At 41.3% G+C, this 15,050-nt stretch overlaps 1 protein-coding gene across 2 annotated transcripts in view; it reads right to left on the reverse strand.

The window, feature by feature from the left end:
• Window positions 1-9,325, reverse strand: part of COL8A1 (collagen type VIII alpha 1 chain) — a 150,523-nt gene extending 141,198 nt beyond the window's left edge. For both annotated transcript variants that reach the window (XM_030330263.1, XM_032594763.1), the window contains exon 1: window positions 9,093-9,325. The gene's annotated coding sequence lies outside the window, so the exon portion shown is untranslated. The remainder of the gene's footprint in view (window positions 1-9,092) is intronic.
• Between the last annotated feature and the right edge of the window lie 5,725 nt (window positions 9,326-15,050).

Below are 15,050 nucleotides of genomic sequence, written 5' to 3' on the forward strand. Positions count from 1 at the left end.
AGTTGCTTGACCAAGTAGAGGCTCTGTTTCTTTCCTCTTTAAATTGAGAATGATAATATTGCTCTTGTAGGGTTGATTTAAGGAATAGAGATAAAGATACCAGTACAAGGTCTGATCCTATTAGACACTTAATAAATAGTATCTATTACTGTAACTACAAATGATGAGCTTCAGTTCTCCTTTGAGTGACTGTGAACTACTCATTTTCTTAAAGGAGAGGATGCTCCATTCTGACACTTTTAGGACACTGGCCTCCAGGTATAATCTTTGTGAAGGGGAAAGAGAATTACTAGAGTAAGGCTCTAAGAGAAACAGGGAATTTGATAGGGGTCGGAGGTCTGAGTGTTATCAATAAACCAAAGAATCCCTGATATAGCATGATATACTAGAATATCAGTAAGTGTGATCTTATTATAGGAGTTAGCTCCCTATTTATAGTGAGAAAGTAAATGCTCAAGGAAGAAGTTTGGCTAATGATCTTGGTCATTAATAGCAGTTAAGGTGAAACAATGATCAGATCAGAGACTGTTGAGCTAATTCATGAAATTACGTAGGCTCCTTGTTTACCAAACTTGTTGCTTATTGATGATCATTACAATATCTAGACAATGAGAAAGAAGAAGGAAGGAAGAGATCATTTCAATCTGTCCAGTCTTCCTCCCTCCCTCGCTCCCTCCCTTCCTGCCTTCCTTCCCATCATCTATCTTCCTAGCTTTTCAAAATCTTAAATTATTTTGGCATTTCTGCTATTGCTTTTACTATGAAGAACTGAGCCATTGAACCAAGACAGGTTCATCATCTTCTTTTGTTCCTTTTTCAGCTGGGCTTGGAAATTACACTGGGATTGTTTCTTACTTTATGGTTTGACATAGCACATAATTTGTGTTATATCTGTGATACTCAATGTGTATTACATAATGACTAGCAATACTGACTTTACTATGTCCCAGTAGATCTTGAAACAATGACGTGGGACAGTGATTCCTAAACAGTTCCCAAATTTTTCCATAGAATACTGGTTCCAAGAGATGCTTCCCAAGGGTGGGAAGGTGTCAGCAAATAAGTTTAGGGCACACTACTAACTGTAACATTTTCGAAAAATGAAAATATAATTAGCATATTAAGGTCTTTGTGAAGTCTAGCAGTGAACAAAACTGATCACGTTGTTTTACTGAGTGTTTCTGAAATGTAATAGACCATAGAAGCTTTTTCTGTATAAACACATAGTAATATCTCAGGTACTACTGTTTCTGAAGCACACTTTGGAAAATGTTGAAGAAGTAACATTTGGGTTTTACATAATATAACATCATTATTGAAAATATCTTTCTTTAGCTAAAGTAGAATTTTAAAACCACAAAAACTCTTCCGTGTGTGGGGAATTAGCTTTTAATTGATGTCAAAATATGGACAAGTGAACATATAGGCCTTTTGAGATTCTTAAGCCATAAATTAATTGTTTCTTTTCCCTCTTCTACTTACCCTTGACCTTGTCTGGATTCTGGACACGTGAGGAATTGTCTTTCGTACTTTAAGAAACAAAAATGCTCTTGCTACATCTTGGAAGGTTATGTGCTTATTTGGAATTTTATTCCATTTTGACCTGATTCTGCATAAATACCATGAGCCATTACCAGGTGTTGTGAGTATAATCCATTCACTATATAAGTAACAGCAACCATGTATGTTTAAGGAGTATCAGTCTGCAAAATAATTGGCAACACCTCAAGTGTCTCTAAATGACAAAGACAGTGGTTATTTGAAAATTGCTCTTCTATTTAAGATAAATAAATTAAGGCACAGAGATGATCAGTGGCTTTCCAAAGATCCCAGAAAGAGTCAAGGTGTTTCTGAGATTAAAACGCAAGATTTTCTCAAATGGGGACTTCTTAGGCTACGTGCACACAAACTTTATAGGTTCGTCTCCACTGACCTCAGAAATAGAAAGAGGACTGCTCTGTATTCCTGTGGATGTCATAAGTTTTAAAAAGCAAGCAGCCCTTCTCTGGTGTGCCAGGGATTTTTCTTTTATGGTCCTAATTGATCTCTATCCCCCAAAGGGTTCTGAATTATGCAAGCGTCTCAAGTCTTAACAAGCCATCCCCAACACAGCTGTGCAATGGAAATGTTCAACGGAAAGGTATTCACTTCAGTCTAGGCAAGGCTCTGGCTGCTCCCTGGAGAGACCCGGATCCAGGAGTGCAGATTCTGGGCCATCTCAGAGAAACCTGTTGGGCCCATTCTGCCTCCTTCTTTCTCTAGGCTCCCTTCCTGCTCTTGTTGACAGGAGGGTCTGGTCATGGCAGGACACCAGGACTTCCCCTTTAAAACTCATGAAATCTTCTCAGTGCTTGAGCCTCTCTGCTCTTCTCTCCCTGACCCCACCCCCAGCTTCCAGAGTTTCTTTCTCACTGAGTTGAGCATTTAGTCTGGAGCATTTAGTCTTGGCTGGTGGTGGCCTTGGAAAGAACATTTTCTAAGATTGCTTTGGTTTTCTTTCAAATAAACCTCTACAAGCCTGGACATTTCTGGCATTGTTGAAGTGCAGGTGATTTATTCCTAGAGGCTTAAATTGGTATTTTTTTTTTTTCAAAAAGAAAACCAACAATGTGATATGCTCCTATTGTACACTTTAGCCACTGGTAACAAAGGACACCTGGCTCTGTCTTTTATCAGAAGAATTCAAATCTAAAAGGCCCCCTCTAGGAACAAGTCAGTTTTTATTTTGAGACACTCAGCCCCGTGGCTCCCTCTACTGGTCAATGACTTCTCTCCCCACTCTTTCGAACCTGAGGGGATTGGAATAAACTGGGAGCTAGAAGGGGAACTAGACATGTCGTTAAATTAGGAATTATGGATCCAACAGCATATTTTTGCTAAAGATCTCCTTTTATCTCTTCTTCCAACCTCAATTTTGGCCACCTAAGCCACAAAGTCTTAGGTCTACCTAGCATCTCCCTTCATGTAGGTCTTGGCCTTATCTTTCATCTGCCTTTTAACAAGAGGCCACTTGTTTGGATTTATAGCACTGATGAACACCATGACCTCTGGATTTGAAGACTAGTTAATCGCTAAGTAAAGATCATTAAAGAAATATAATGGTGTACAGTCATCACTTCCAATTTATGAACCGAGTTTGGATTTATCTTTTTAGAGTTCACATGGCGTGATAGTTGGAGGAACATATGAAGTGGATCAGCTGCTGCCAAGCTGTCTTTCTGCTGCCCCAGGACAATGCTCTTGAGCCAGATTTTAGGACTCAGTGTCCTCCTATGGAACTGAAGGCAGTTGTGACTTACCCACTCGGCTGCAGGGTAGCATAATTTCTGCATAAGCCAGCCATAGTTGCCCTAGTATATGAAACCTGAATTACGGAGGTCATTGGCCCAGTCTTTCAGAAAAACAGCTGTTTTATCTAGCTAACAGAGAGGACTGGAGAGGCGCCCCAACAGGCTGGACACATTTTATTTCCCAGAGAAGCCAACAGCTGACACCCACACCCAGGCCTATTCAGTTTGAGTTGGAAAAGTAGCACATGAAGTGATTGTCTTTAATCTCAGCACATCAAGTGATGCCAATGCCTAAATATCCTGTGATGTAAACACATCAATAGAGAGCTTAAGAGACGCAGTCTTCAAGAAATTTACTTAAAAGAATGTTTTCACGATGATGCTTAGTCATAGACTATGTAAATTTTAACATACAATAAATCAATTTCAGAAACAAAAGTACTATTTCAGAGATACGCAAACAATTGTCAGGCTTTAGGGGAAAGTGAAGAAGCATCTGGGGTAACATCTGTCTACTTATTCAGGGCAAATTGTTTCCAGAAATGATACAAGAATATTCCTTTTACCTTCATCATTTTCTATGTTGGATTAACTTCGTGTATCACCAAAAACTGTATTTGTATCTTAGCAGAGAGCATTGTGATGGCATGACTTCCATGGAGTTAGTATTGCTGGGTCAGTCAAGTCAGGGGTCAGATAAGGCTCTTTTTCCCAGCAGAAGTTCAGTCAAGGGTTCAGAAGAGTTTTAATAAGATGTAATACTTGTAAAGCTTTTACCCATGTGAGTCAGTCCTCAACTGGCGTTATACTGAAAGGAGGCTGACCCAAATAGGATTTTATCTCCCAAACATTTGACAGACTCTTGGATCAGACACATTAAAAATCGCTTCTTTAGCACCTCAACTCTATGGAGTTTCTCTCTCCTCTGTCTAAGGGAATGAGCCCTCTTAGCTACAGCATCCTGTCTCTACACTCTTGGCCCCTTAAGGCCTCTCCTCTGACGTGACACATTTCATGCCTACACCCCTCCAACCATATGTCCCTCAAAGTCTCCTCTGATTGTTCTTTACGCATATTTTGTCTTTTTTCTCATTAAAGACCTGGGAAGGTGTAAGGTGGTTATATTGGCAACACATTGTCTATTGAGTGGGAGAAGAAGAAGGTTATTATACAAGAAAACATTTGTTCTGTCACATAAATGTTGGAACCAGATTTTAAGACATCTTAGATACATACTGTGTGGGAAAGACACACTATAGTTATCTAAGACAGACCACTGTTTGAAGAGTTTGACTGCACGAAATGTATTCCTGGTTCTGCTACACACGTCTGGGTGACCCTGGGCATGACATCGACCTCTCTGACTTTTGCTGTAAAATTAACATTAGTTAAAATTAGCCCCAAAGATCCTTCCAGCATTTATATTCTGTGTTTCTCTCAATAAGTTTAATACCCAAGAAAGGGGAATAAGGACTAGATAAAGTGTTTAGAAACGTCACTGCAGAGGGCCTGTTGGAGGCAAGTAGCAATTTTAAATTAGATTTCTTCTAGATAGATGAATGAAGATTGACAAAAATGTAAAGCCTTTTTATTTGCCGGAGTAAAAATTTACAGTCTGTTTAAGAGAAGTATGAGACTTTGGGTAATGAGAAAAGCCACAAATATGAGTGGTACTCTAGAAACTTGATCTGTAATCATTGAAAAGAGATTTCTTCCACTGAAAGAAAAATGGGGTAGCACGGGGCGGGGGGGGGGGGGGGGTTGGTGGTGGAGGTGACATGTATGCATTTGCAAATCCCATGATGAAGGAGAAAAGGGCAGTTTTCGTTTTCTGGGAAGAACCATGGAAGTGGACCCAAAATTAATAGGGGAGATTGAAGGTGAACCATCAGATGTCTTTTAATATTTTATATAATCAGCTATAGGTGCTGTGAGTTGCTTTTGCCATTATGCTACACTGAGCAGTTAGAATTCATTATTATTTTGCTGATTACTCTATAATCAGTTTTGGGAAACATTTTTGTTTCAGTCACCTCAGTTTGATTCCATGCAATTTCAATGGCTTTGTGGATTTGCCTACACAGGGCCCCCAGATTATAGACATTCTGACCTTGTGTGACTCCCTTTAACCCCCATCCCACAAATCTATTTGCTTAAGGATAGATTCTAAAGAACCTCCTTCCTCAAACGGGGAACACAGTTGCCAAAGTGATAGTGGAATGTCTGATTAGTGCCTTCTCTGTTTGTTGGTGCTGAAGTGTGGTTAATTTTCTTTCCCACTCTTCACTCCTTGCCTCTCTGGAAAGGGCAAGTTTAGCAGAGCTCTCATTTAGTATTGTGGGGTATAAAATGGTGTTAATGACTGCCAGGTCATTGGAAGATCTTTTTCATTATATCCTTAGCATTTTGTAACCATTTGTGAGCTGATCTTTTTATTATTATTATTTTTTAAGTTCTACATGCTTTGGGTAGCAAAAGGTCCATTTCACAAAATGCTAAAGTAAAACATTCTCTAAATTCCAAAGAGCATTCATTCTCCCCTTAACCTTCTCCTCTCCTCTCCTCTCCTTTTTTTTTTTTTTTTTTCTTTTCACTCATAATTAGAACAATGCACCTCTCAGAAGACTGGATTCTGGTCTCAAGATCTGTATCTTCTCTAAATTATGCATATGTGTGTTTATGAAGACTTGATGGATGAGAAGGAAGTCAAGGCATGAAAAAAGGCTTGGTTTTCAGAGGATTACTGGGAGGACCAGAGGTTGGGAAATAAGTGTTTATCTCAATCACTCTGCAAGTTGCCATACCAAAGAGGGTGACTATAGATAAGAAGGAGTAATTTGCTGCTTCTAACTTCTCACTTGCAAATAATCACCCAACTTTGGGCCCTTTCAGAAGGTTAGGGGTGGGTTTGTTGATGTGAACCACCCATTAATGTTCTGAGGGTTTTTATACTCATAATATAGTTTTTAAAAAGCTGTAACTGGCGAAGTCCTAGGGGTTTTAATTTGAGGTAGACCTGAAATCGTTTTGGTCTTTAGAACTGGGCTATTCTCCTCTGTTAGAGTAGGGCACAGAAGAGATGGACCTTAGCGTATTGGTGGAAATATTCTTATTGATTTAAGGCAAAAACCAAGAGCAGATATGACTATTTGCTCTTCTGCACCTCTTCATATTTCATACAAATAAAGGCAAAAAGAAGTTGCGTTTGTAACAGATTCTGCTCTTTCTCTTCTCCCGGGGCACTTCCTAGGAGACATTCCTCTCGGCTTCCCACTTGGTTTCATCCCCATTCTCCTCTTTGATTTTCATGGGTATCAATGGACATAAAGTGGGATACACTTTCTGGTCGTTGGAAGAATAATACTGTTTTGTAATTGTGACAATAGGAAAACAATCCAAATGTGTGTTTCCCTAGGTTTAGCAGGCCCTTGAAGTGAGCAGAACACCTTCTCTGTGTCTCTAGTGAAAGGAAGCTGCTCATTTTTTCTTTTTTGAGAAACATTAAAGGAGTTGGTCAAGCCAGCTCGATTGGTGTTAGATAGGTATGGTCATGAACCCAATTCAGGAGCAGCTATATAACGGCAGAGAGCAAAGACTCATGTGAAGTCTCCACATTGTGTGCAAAGGAGAGACATTGGGATGGCTACTACGTGGAACCCAGCACTGATTTTTCTAAAGACTTAAGAAGTCTCATCTTGCCTGATATGTGCCCTCTAGGGAAAGACTCACTTTAGGAGTCCAGTAAAGGGCCCTGGGAAAGTTAGGTCATGAGCCATCTACATGATCTCACCCAGTTATTTAGGGTGTTGAACTTGATGGCACATGGGGAAGGCAGTTACTGTTAAATGGTTCGTAGCTGGTAGAGTGGATTAGCTGCCAGGAAAAGCAGAAGCAAACTCTGGGAGAACACTTTTCATCCCCAAATTTAGGAATAACAGGAGCTCTTTTACATTGGAAACACTTTTTTTTTCTTCTCCCAGAAAAGATAACTTCCCTCAAGGGAAATCTGGTGAATGAAGTGCATTTTCACTCTTGCGATGATGGGTTTGAGTCCGGCATAACCATAAAAAAGAATTAACTTGGACATACCACACACTTGGTTTGGCCTTGTCCCATACCTGTGCTCTTGTCAAGGTTGATTACCCACTTACATCAGATACGAAGCAAGCAGTCTGCACTGTGGCTGAAGATGAAAGGTATTTTAATATGCTCAGGTCACATACTATCTCAGCCAATAGTAATTTTATATCATTTTCTTAAAGGAAACCACACTCCTTGCAATAATTTTTTCCAATGAAGCAAAATTTTACATGACAGAAACCTTTATATGTAACTCTTTCATTTGAATCACAGCATTGAATTCCTTCTCTGCCAAGCAGAGTTTTAATACATCTTTATTATTTCCTTTGATATGCAAATGATACGGAGAAAACTTTGAAAGACCTTCAGTTAAACTTCTGTTGATTCTACTTTCTTTAATAGTGAAGAATTATTTACAGCTCTGGTGACTTTTCCCTTTTTAAGTGAAACAATATACACAAACCAAAAAAGAAAAAAAAATGAAGCTTTTCCTCTTTTACTTTAAGAATCTTAAGGGCTGAAATAGTGGGTTGGTTTCCTGACCAAACCTTTGGTTTGCCGTCTCTAAGCAGTCTTGTGCAATTAATTCCCCAGAGGAAATATTTGAAGAGGGTTTTTCTCCCACATGAGAGAGTTTCATCCCACACAGCCCACAGATTTTGATGGCAAACTTCATGGACCAAGTGTCTGGTTTTACAGGAGCAGCCGTGGACTACTCACAGAAGCTCTCACAGGTGCACGGTACTCATTCTCCGACCTCAGAAACAGGAGGGTATGGCAGTCTTTAAATATGATGGTAGCTTAACTACTGCGTAGCTTTAGAATCCAGTCCTAATCAGGTCGATGTTAATTACTAGATGAGGGAAAGGAGGGTGGCAAGCAGGGTTCAAACTTCCAAAGCCTTCAAGCTGATTTTTTTTTTTTTTTACAACTGTCTGGTGTACACAGAAGAATTGTATAATCTGGCCTGTATTTTTCTCTTGCTGTGAAACATATTGAAACGCTTTATGTTTAGGTGTATGTATAGAAATTCATGAAGTTCCTTTATACACTTTCTGGGTTCTGACACCGTTCTCATTTTAGAAAGTCTTGAAAAGATAGCTTTGTGAGAGCACATTTTGCCCCAGCTTGTAAATTTGGGTTTGTTCTTTCCTATCTACCAGCCACCTGATTACTGTCCCTGTGCAAAGGGCACCCGTTCACATCATTTTTTCCAAGCACTTAAACCTGGAAAGATACTTTTTAAAGGACTCACAGAAGCTGTCTTAGGGGGTTTGGAAAACATCGCAAAATTGTTAGCAGACCTTTTGACTGCTATTTTTAGGAAACTAATTGTGTTCTTCTAAAGTACGTTTTTGACAATGGGACAAAGTTTTCCTTGCCCCCACTGATATATGAGATAGTTACAATGAAAAGCGTAGAACACCCCAAACAGATACATTTTAACTTCAGCAACAGTCAGCAAATGGGGAAAAGTGATTTAAAAAGAGAGAAGCTTTTTTGCAGTATTTATGCTGCTGTTTCTTGCCCAAAATGAACTTTTATTTTACCGTTCAAACAGAAGTTTGTTTTCCAACCAGTTGCTAGTTAAAGGAGCAGCTGATCTGGCATCCATAAGAATCAGGTCGAACCAAACGGTAAGCATGTTGACCAGAGGAGACGTATTTCCCACCCCCGCAGCAACCCCCATTAGGTCAGATGCCTGCAGAAGTGTTCTCTTACCTTGAGCACGTAAGATCCGGGAGAGAGGCTGGGGGCTCCCACAGGAGAGGACCGGGAGAGTGCTCTGATCCTCGGCTGGTAACATGCACTTGGCTTTTATGGGCAGGTGGGAGGGGCTGCTCCTCATAGTAGGTGGGCAGGAAAGGAGCGGCGGGCGGGCAGCCCTGGGTGGAGCTGGACACTCTTCTCTGGGGAGGGGCGGAGAGGGCAGAGCAGGAGCCCGAAGGAGGGAGGAGAGACGGGGGGGGGGGGGGGTAGAAGCGGTGGAAGGAATGGAAACGGGAGAGGGAGGGAGAAACAGAAAGAAAGAGAGAGAGAGAGAGAGAGAACGAAGAGAAATAGAGAAAGGATGTAGATCACAGAGGGAAAAAAGGTTGGGGAGAAAATGAACAGAAGACAGAGAGACCAGCAAGATCTGGAAGGAAAAGGGAATTGAATTATTTTGTTTTTGTATGACTTTTTTTTTTTTTTTTTTTTTTTTTTTGAGAGGGGAGTTGTAGGTGACTGTGATGACTAAAGGTGTTTTCTGTGAATTTGAAACACTAAATAACGGTTCAGGGAAACGGAAGGGTTCCTGAGCGAGCCACGGAGGGGAAGCGGGGCGTCCGAGGAGCACGGCCCGAGCGCTGGCGGACACCCACCCGGCAGCGGCGGGCGCGGAGCGGAGCGCAGTGCGCGCAGCAGGCGCCCCCCGCGCCCCCGGCGCCCGCAGCCCCCGTGCGTCCCGCCTGCCCGCGGGTGAAACCCGCCCTCCACTCCTCACTCCCACCAGTGCTTATTTGACAAGAAAGGTCTCCCTGTGCTGCCGGTACTGTGCAGCATCCCGAGGCCCCTCTTGAGACTTCTGCAGCATTAAGGTAAATCCAGCAAAGGTTCGGGAGGATCAGCTGAGATTGGCTTGTGGGGAAAGGAACCTCAAACCCAGCCTCGGTTCTCCAACATCTGCTTATGTAACAGGATTTCAGGACTCTGCCCTCTGGTTATTTTCGGTATTTAAAAAACTCTCATTCCTAACAATTGGAAAACGTCTTGGTGCCACAGCTCACTCTCTGTGTGTCTTAAACATTCAGAGAGAATTCAACCAGCAAACGGCAGAAGGATCAGGCTGAAATTCTTAAGAAATACATTCAGAGAAAGAAAAACAAGCTCCTTTAGCTGCTGAGTGGTGACTCACTTCCCTGTCCAAGCTCGATTTTTGCCACCAAAGGAACTAAAACATTTAAAAAGAGAGAACCTGAACCTGAAGAATGGGCGGGAGGGGGGGGGGTACTGAGGGGAAAAAGGGAGGAGTGGGGTAAGTGGGCTGGGAAGAATAAAAGGACTTTCACTGAACAGCTCTCTACATGAATGTATCTATATATATAGAGAGAGATACAATGTGATTCAGGGTTCACCACAACCTTATGAAGTAAGTATTGTGTAGTTTTGGTTGGTTGTTTGTTTTTAAAGAAGTTAATCTTACCGGGGTGAAGCAATTAGCTCAAACCAACAAGATGAATGGAGAGTCACAGCTAGTGAGCTTGCAAAACTCGTGCACTCTGTGCAGGAGGCTGTCCTGTAAAACACCTAGCCTGGTCTCAGGTTAGATCCTGATGTCTGTGGATCCCCAGGCTCCGAGAGAAGGAAAAATGACGGCCAAGAGCTGGGTTTCTTAAACTAGGTTCTATGACATCTCAGGCAGGGTAATTCTTTGTGGTGGGGACCTCTTCTGTGCACTGCACAATATTGAGCAGCCTCTCTGGTCTCTACCCACCAGATGCTAGTATCACTCTCCTTCCTAAGGGGTGAATACCAAAAATATCCCTATACTTAGTTAAATGTCCCTGTGGTGGTGGTGGGGGTGTGTGTGTGCAAAATTCTCTCCTCCCTGTAAGAAACATTGGTCTAAAGGTCACACCTATAAAAAAGGATTGAAAGAAATCCATTAGGAAAATACCCAATAGTGGCATTTGGGTAACAATAATACTAGTTGTCACATGTCTTAAGTTTACACTAGACTTAGTTTTTTTACATATTCATACTCCCATCTGTCTGCCTCTAGAGCCCAAAGCTTTGATTGCTTTATTTGTAACTAAGCTTATTCTCCGTTGGATACATGTGAAAATCAACAAAGTAGAACGCCATGTGCCTGGGTATGAAGGAGGATTAGATGAAAAATTTAAAGTTTATCATAAACAAATTTGACATTGGAATAATTATTCCAAATATTATGATTTTTTTAGACATTGCTTATTTGTTTTAATATTTATAATTTTTCATATCTGTGTATCCCTGCTATTTTACATTATAGTCAGTAAATTTTTGGCTGCAAAGAAATTGTATCTAGTGGTTAACTAGCTAGCAGAAAATAAGTACTCACTGGATACATATCATGTAATTGAATAAATGACACTATGGAGCACTGACACATAGAGAGTGGGCAATATTTATTGGCTTAATGATTGAAAAAAAGAATGAATACTTAGAAAGGTAGAATTTTCACATTAACTTTCATGCCCACTTGCTGTTTGGTTTTACTGTTTTCTCATCCTCCATAATTCAGTTTTCCTCTTTCCAAATAGTATGTTTGTCTTTTGAGGATGTGGCCAAACCCATTAAATTAAGTCTATGAAATGAATAACCCTTGTTACTGGTCCTAGAAAGAGAACTGCCTGATGCTGCTGGGGCAGACCCCTGAAATCAGATGTGATTTTATAGGCAGGGTACCACTTCTGGCACTTTCCAACTTAGGAAAGAAATGTTTTCTGGACAAACTACACAGGATCCAGTTAGAGGAGCATCTGTGTGGTTAACACATTAGTAAACATCCTCATTAGGTTACAGCAAATCATCCTTTCAGTCCCAATTTTATGCCTTCCAAATATTCCAGTTTCATCACAGAGTTGTGAAAAATAGAAACAAAAGGCAAGAAAAGCACGTTGGAAGGGAAGGCAACTGATGGTTGTATTTTTCTTCTCCTTTCTCTTCCTTTACTCCCTCCTTTCAAACCTGAATATGCAGCCAAGATAACAAAATAGCTCCTTTCATTTTGTTTGGATGGTGCTAATGGTTAGTTCATTTCTCTAGTTCACACTTGCCTGAATCTGATTCAGTAGCAGATCTGGACAACAAGTAAGGAATCCAGGAATGTGATTCCTTTGCTGGTTCTTAGCATGCCCTTCTAGAATCTCTCTGAAGGTGACTGAGGTTTGAAATGACCTAGTTTGGTCTTCTGTGGAAAGAAAGGAATCCAATGACAACACACTACATGCTCTGAAGTTTCCATTGTGTGGATAATATAATAACAGCTCCAGATTATTACCTTATTTTAAACAGCTTTGAATATGGAACGCCCCCCTTTTTCTTTTTGCTCATTTAGAAGTAATAATTAACAAATATTTAAGAATGGATACCAGACAGTGTTGAGTATTCAAAGCAGAGGAAAATAAGAATGTAGATCTGTTCTCATAGAAGGAAAAAAAAAAGCATGAAATCCTGTTAGCTGGGTAGCAGAGAGACTTTGAGGAGGAGCTGGCATTGAGCTCGGCCATGGAAAGTAGTGTTTGGATACATGCGTGATGAACAGGAGGGCAAGGAAGGGAATGTGTTCAGCTGAGGAAGACACAGGGATATTTGGAGGATAGTGAATTGTCCAGCATGACTAAAGGGAAGGGTCTATGTAGGAAAATAATGAGGCTAAGAAACAGGGCAGGAGAGGTGGGACCTGCCTATGGAAGGCCTTCTACGTCACCTCAGTAGTCTGAACTGTAGTAATAGTAATAGTAGTCATCGTTGTTGTTGTCATAGCTGTGGGCCGTGAGAAGTCATTGAACACTTGTGAGCAGTACAATGGCATGATGGAAATGGCATATTATTAAGATTTCACTTTTCTTTGAAAAGGATCTTTCTGGTAGCTTTGCAGATAAATGTGTATGGTATGTCTAAGGCCATTAGCATACTTAGAGAAAAGGGAGTGTCTTTGTCCTGCGGTCTTGGAGGCCTGTCTGTGTGAGGTGGCAGAAAGAGTGGTGACATTGTCTCTGTCGGTGCCCTATGTGGTTGTAAGGAGAGAGAAAGACAGGACCCCCCCACCCCCCGCCCTCCCAGGGTATGGCCCGGATGACAGATGGGATTCATGTGAAGGGTGGTGTCTGCTCTGTGTCAAGGAAGCCTGACTCTTCTTTCCCTGTGGTAGCTTTGAGGTTCTCAAAAAGTATCTACTCCCAGATTGAGTAGGTCTGATGAACGAGATCACTGAGTTTTCAAGGGCTCCTGGATTAGAAAGCGATGGAACCTGGCATTAAAAGCTGTACCTTCACATGTATGCTTTTAAACAGCTAACTTTCAATTGTTTTATATGTGTTACCCTTGGCAAATTTCAGCCTCTGATTCTTTCTGACACTCCTAAGTACTTTAGAATGCAAATGAACATGACTTTTAGTCTAAGCAATAATCATTGACAACATGAAGTAAGTTTGATGTATAGACGTTTGCTCTCTATCTACCAAATGATCCATCGGTCAGTCAGCCTAAGCTTGTTCTAAGTATCACTAGATAGGATCTTGGCCTGCAAGGCACTCACAATTGCCAGCTCTCCCAGGGCATTTAAAATAGGGTTTTATTTACAAAAATTGAAAAGGCTCATAGCACAGGAGAAAGGCACACCTCTCCTGCATTCCAAAGGAAGGTTGATTCTGTGAGTCACAGTTTTCCTTGTTGGCCCAGATGGTAGAGAGCTGACTTGGGTGATCCTACAGATGACTGTCTCATAGCTCCCGCTGGCTTTATAAAGAGCACTGCACAGAGAGTCAGGAAATCTGGGGTTTAGTCCCAGCTAGGTCACTAACTACCTGTGAAGACTCGGGGCTGATGTTTTATCCTTTTAGGATTTAGTGTCTGTGCATAAAATAAGAAGGCTTAACCAGACATTCTCTAAACTTCTTTCTACCCTTCCGATGTCTACTTTGTGCCAGTCAGTAGATGATTCTCCTACTCTTCCCCCATGAAGTCAACCCAACATTCAGAGATGCACATGCTCAACTTTGGGCATGGGACTAAGAGCTCAGAACGCATTAGTCCAGTGTTTGCTACAAGGGGATTACACCCCAATATCAAACCTTGTCTGTGTTCTAGGTATAGAATCCTGAAGTGGGGTGTACTTCTGTCACTCAGCTGGCTCTTAACTATAAGCACTACTTACAGTGACCTTAAGTCACCCAGAAGTCCCCTGGGTTTAGCTGTCAGCGTCTAAACCTGGAAGCCCTTTAACTCTCTTTCTCTGAATCGAGTAGTAATCCTCGTTTCACCTGGTGGAAGTGGGACCACACCACACCTATTCCTAGCTTCTGAAAATTCTACCCATGGTGCCAGATTTACTTGATATCCAAATTGATCAATTTGATTTCCTAAGAGGCTCTCTATCTTCTCCCATTGTAAATTCCTTCATCTCCCCAGTGTGTCACCCCTTTATTACTTTAATGAGGAAAAGTTTGAATGCCCTTTTCAATATAGTCTAAATTGTTATAGCTCCTTTAGTTTCCCAAACTATTAGATTTTTCTAGCATCTCTGAGCCTTTTTCTGACCCTCACCTTCCCCATAACCAGTGACAACTAGAGTCACTCTGCTCTTTTAAATTATTAATTTTTAAGTGTTTATTTTTGAGAAAGGGAGAAAGAGAGAGAGAGAGAGAGAGCAAGCAGGGGAGGGACAGAGGGAGAGGGAGACAGAGGATCAGAAGCAGGCTCCGCGCTGACAGCAGCGAGCCCGATGCGGGGCTCAAACCCACAAACCAGGAGATCATGACCTGAGCCGAAATCAAGAGTCAGGCGCTTAACAGACTGAGCACCCAGATGGCCCATTCTCTTCTTTTTTTATACTTTAAAAAATTTGGGGGCACCTGGGTGGTTCAGTTGGTTAAGCGTCTGACATCAGCTTGTGACTCTCTCCCTCTCTCAAAAATAAATAAAAATTGAAAAATT

This window comes from Lynx canadensis, chromosome C2, assembly GCF_007474595.2.
Source record: "Lynx canadensis isolate LIC74 chromosome C2, mLynCan4.pri.v2, whole genome shotgun sequence".
Classification (NCBI taxonomy): domain Eukaryota; kingdom Metazoa; phylum Chordata; class Mammalia; order Carnivora; family Felidae; genus Lynx; species Lynx canadensis.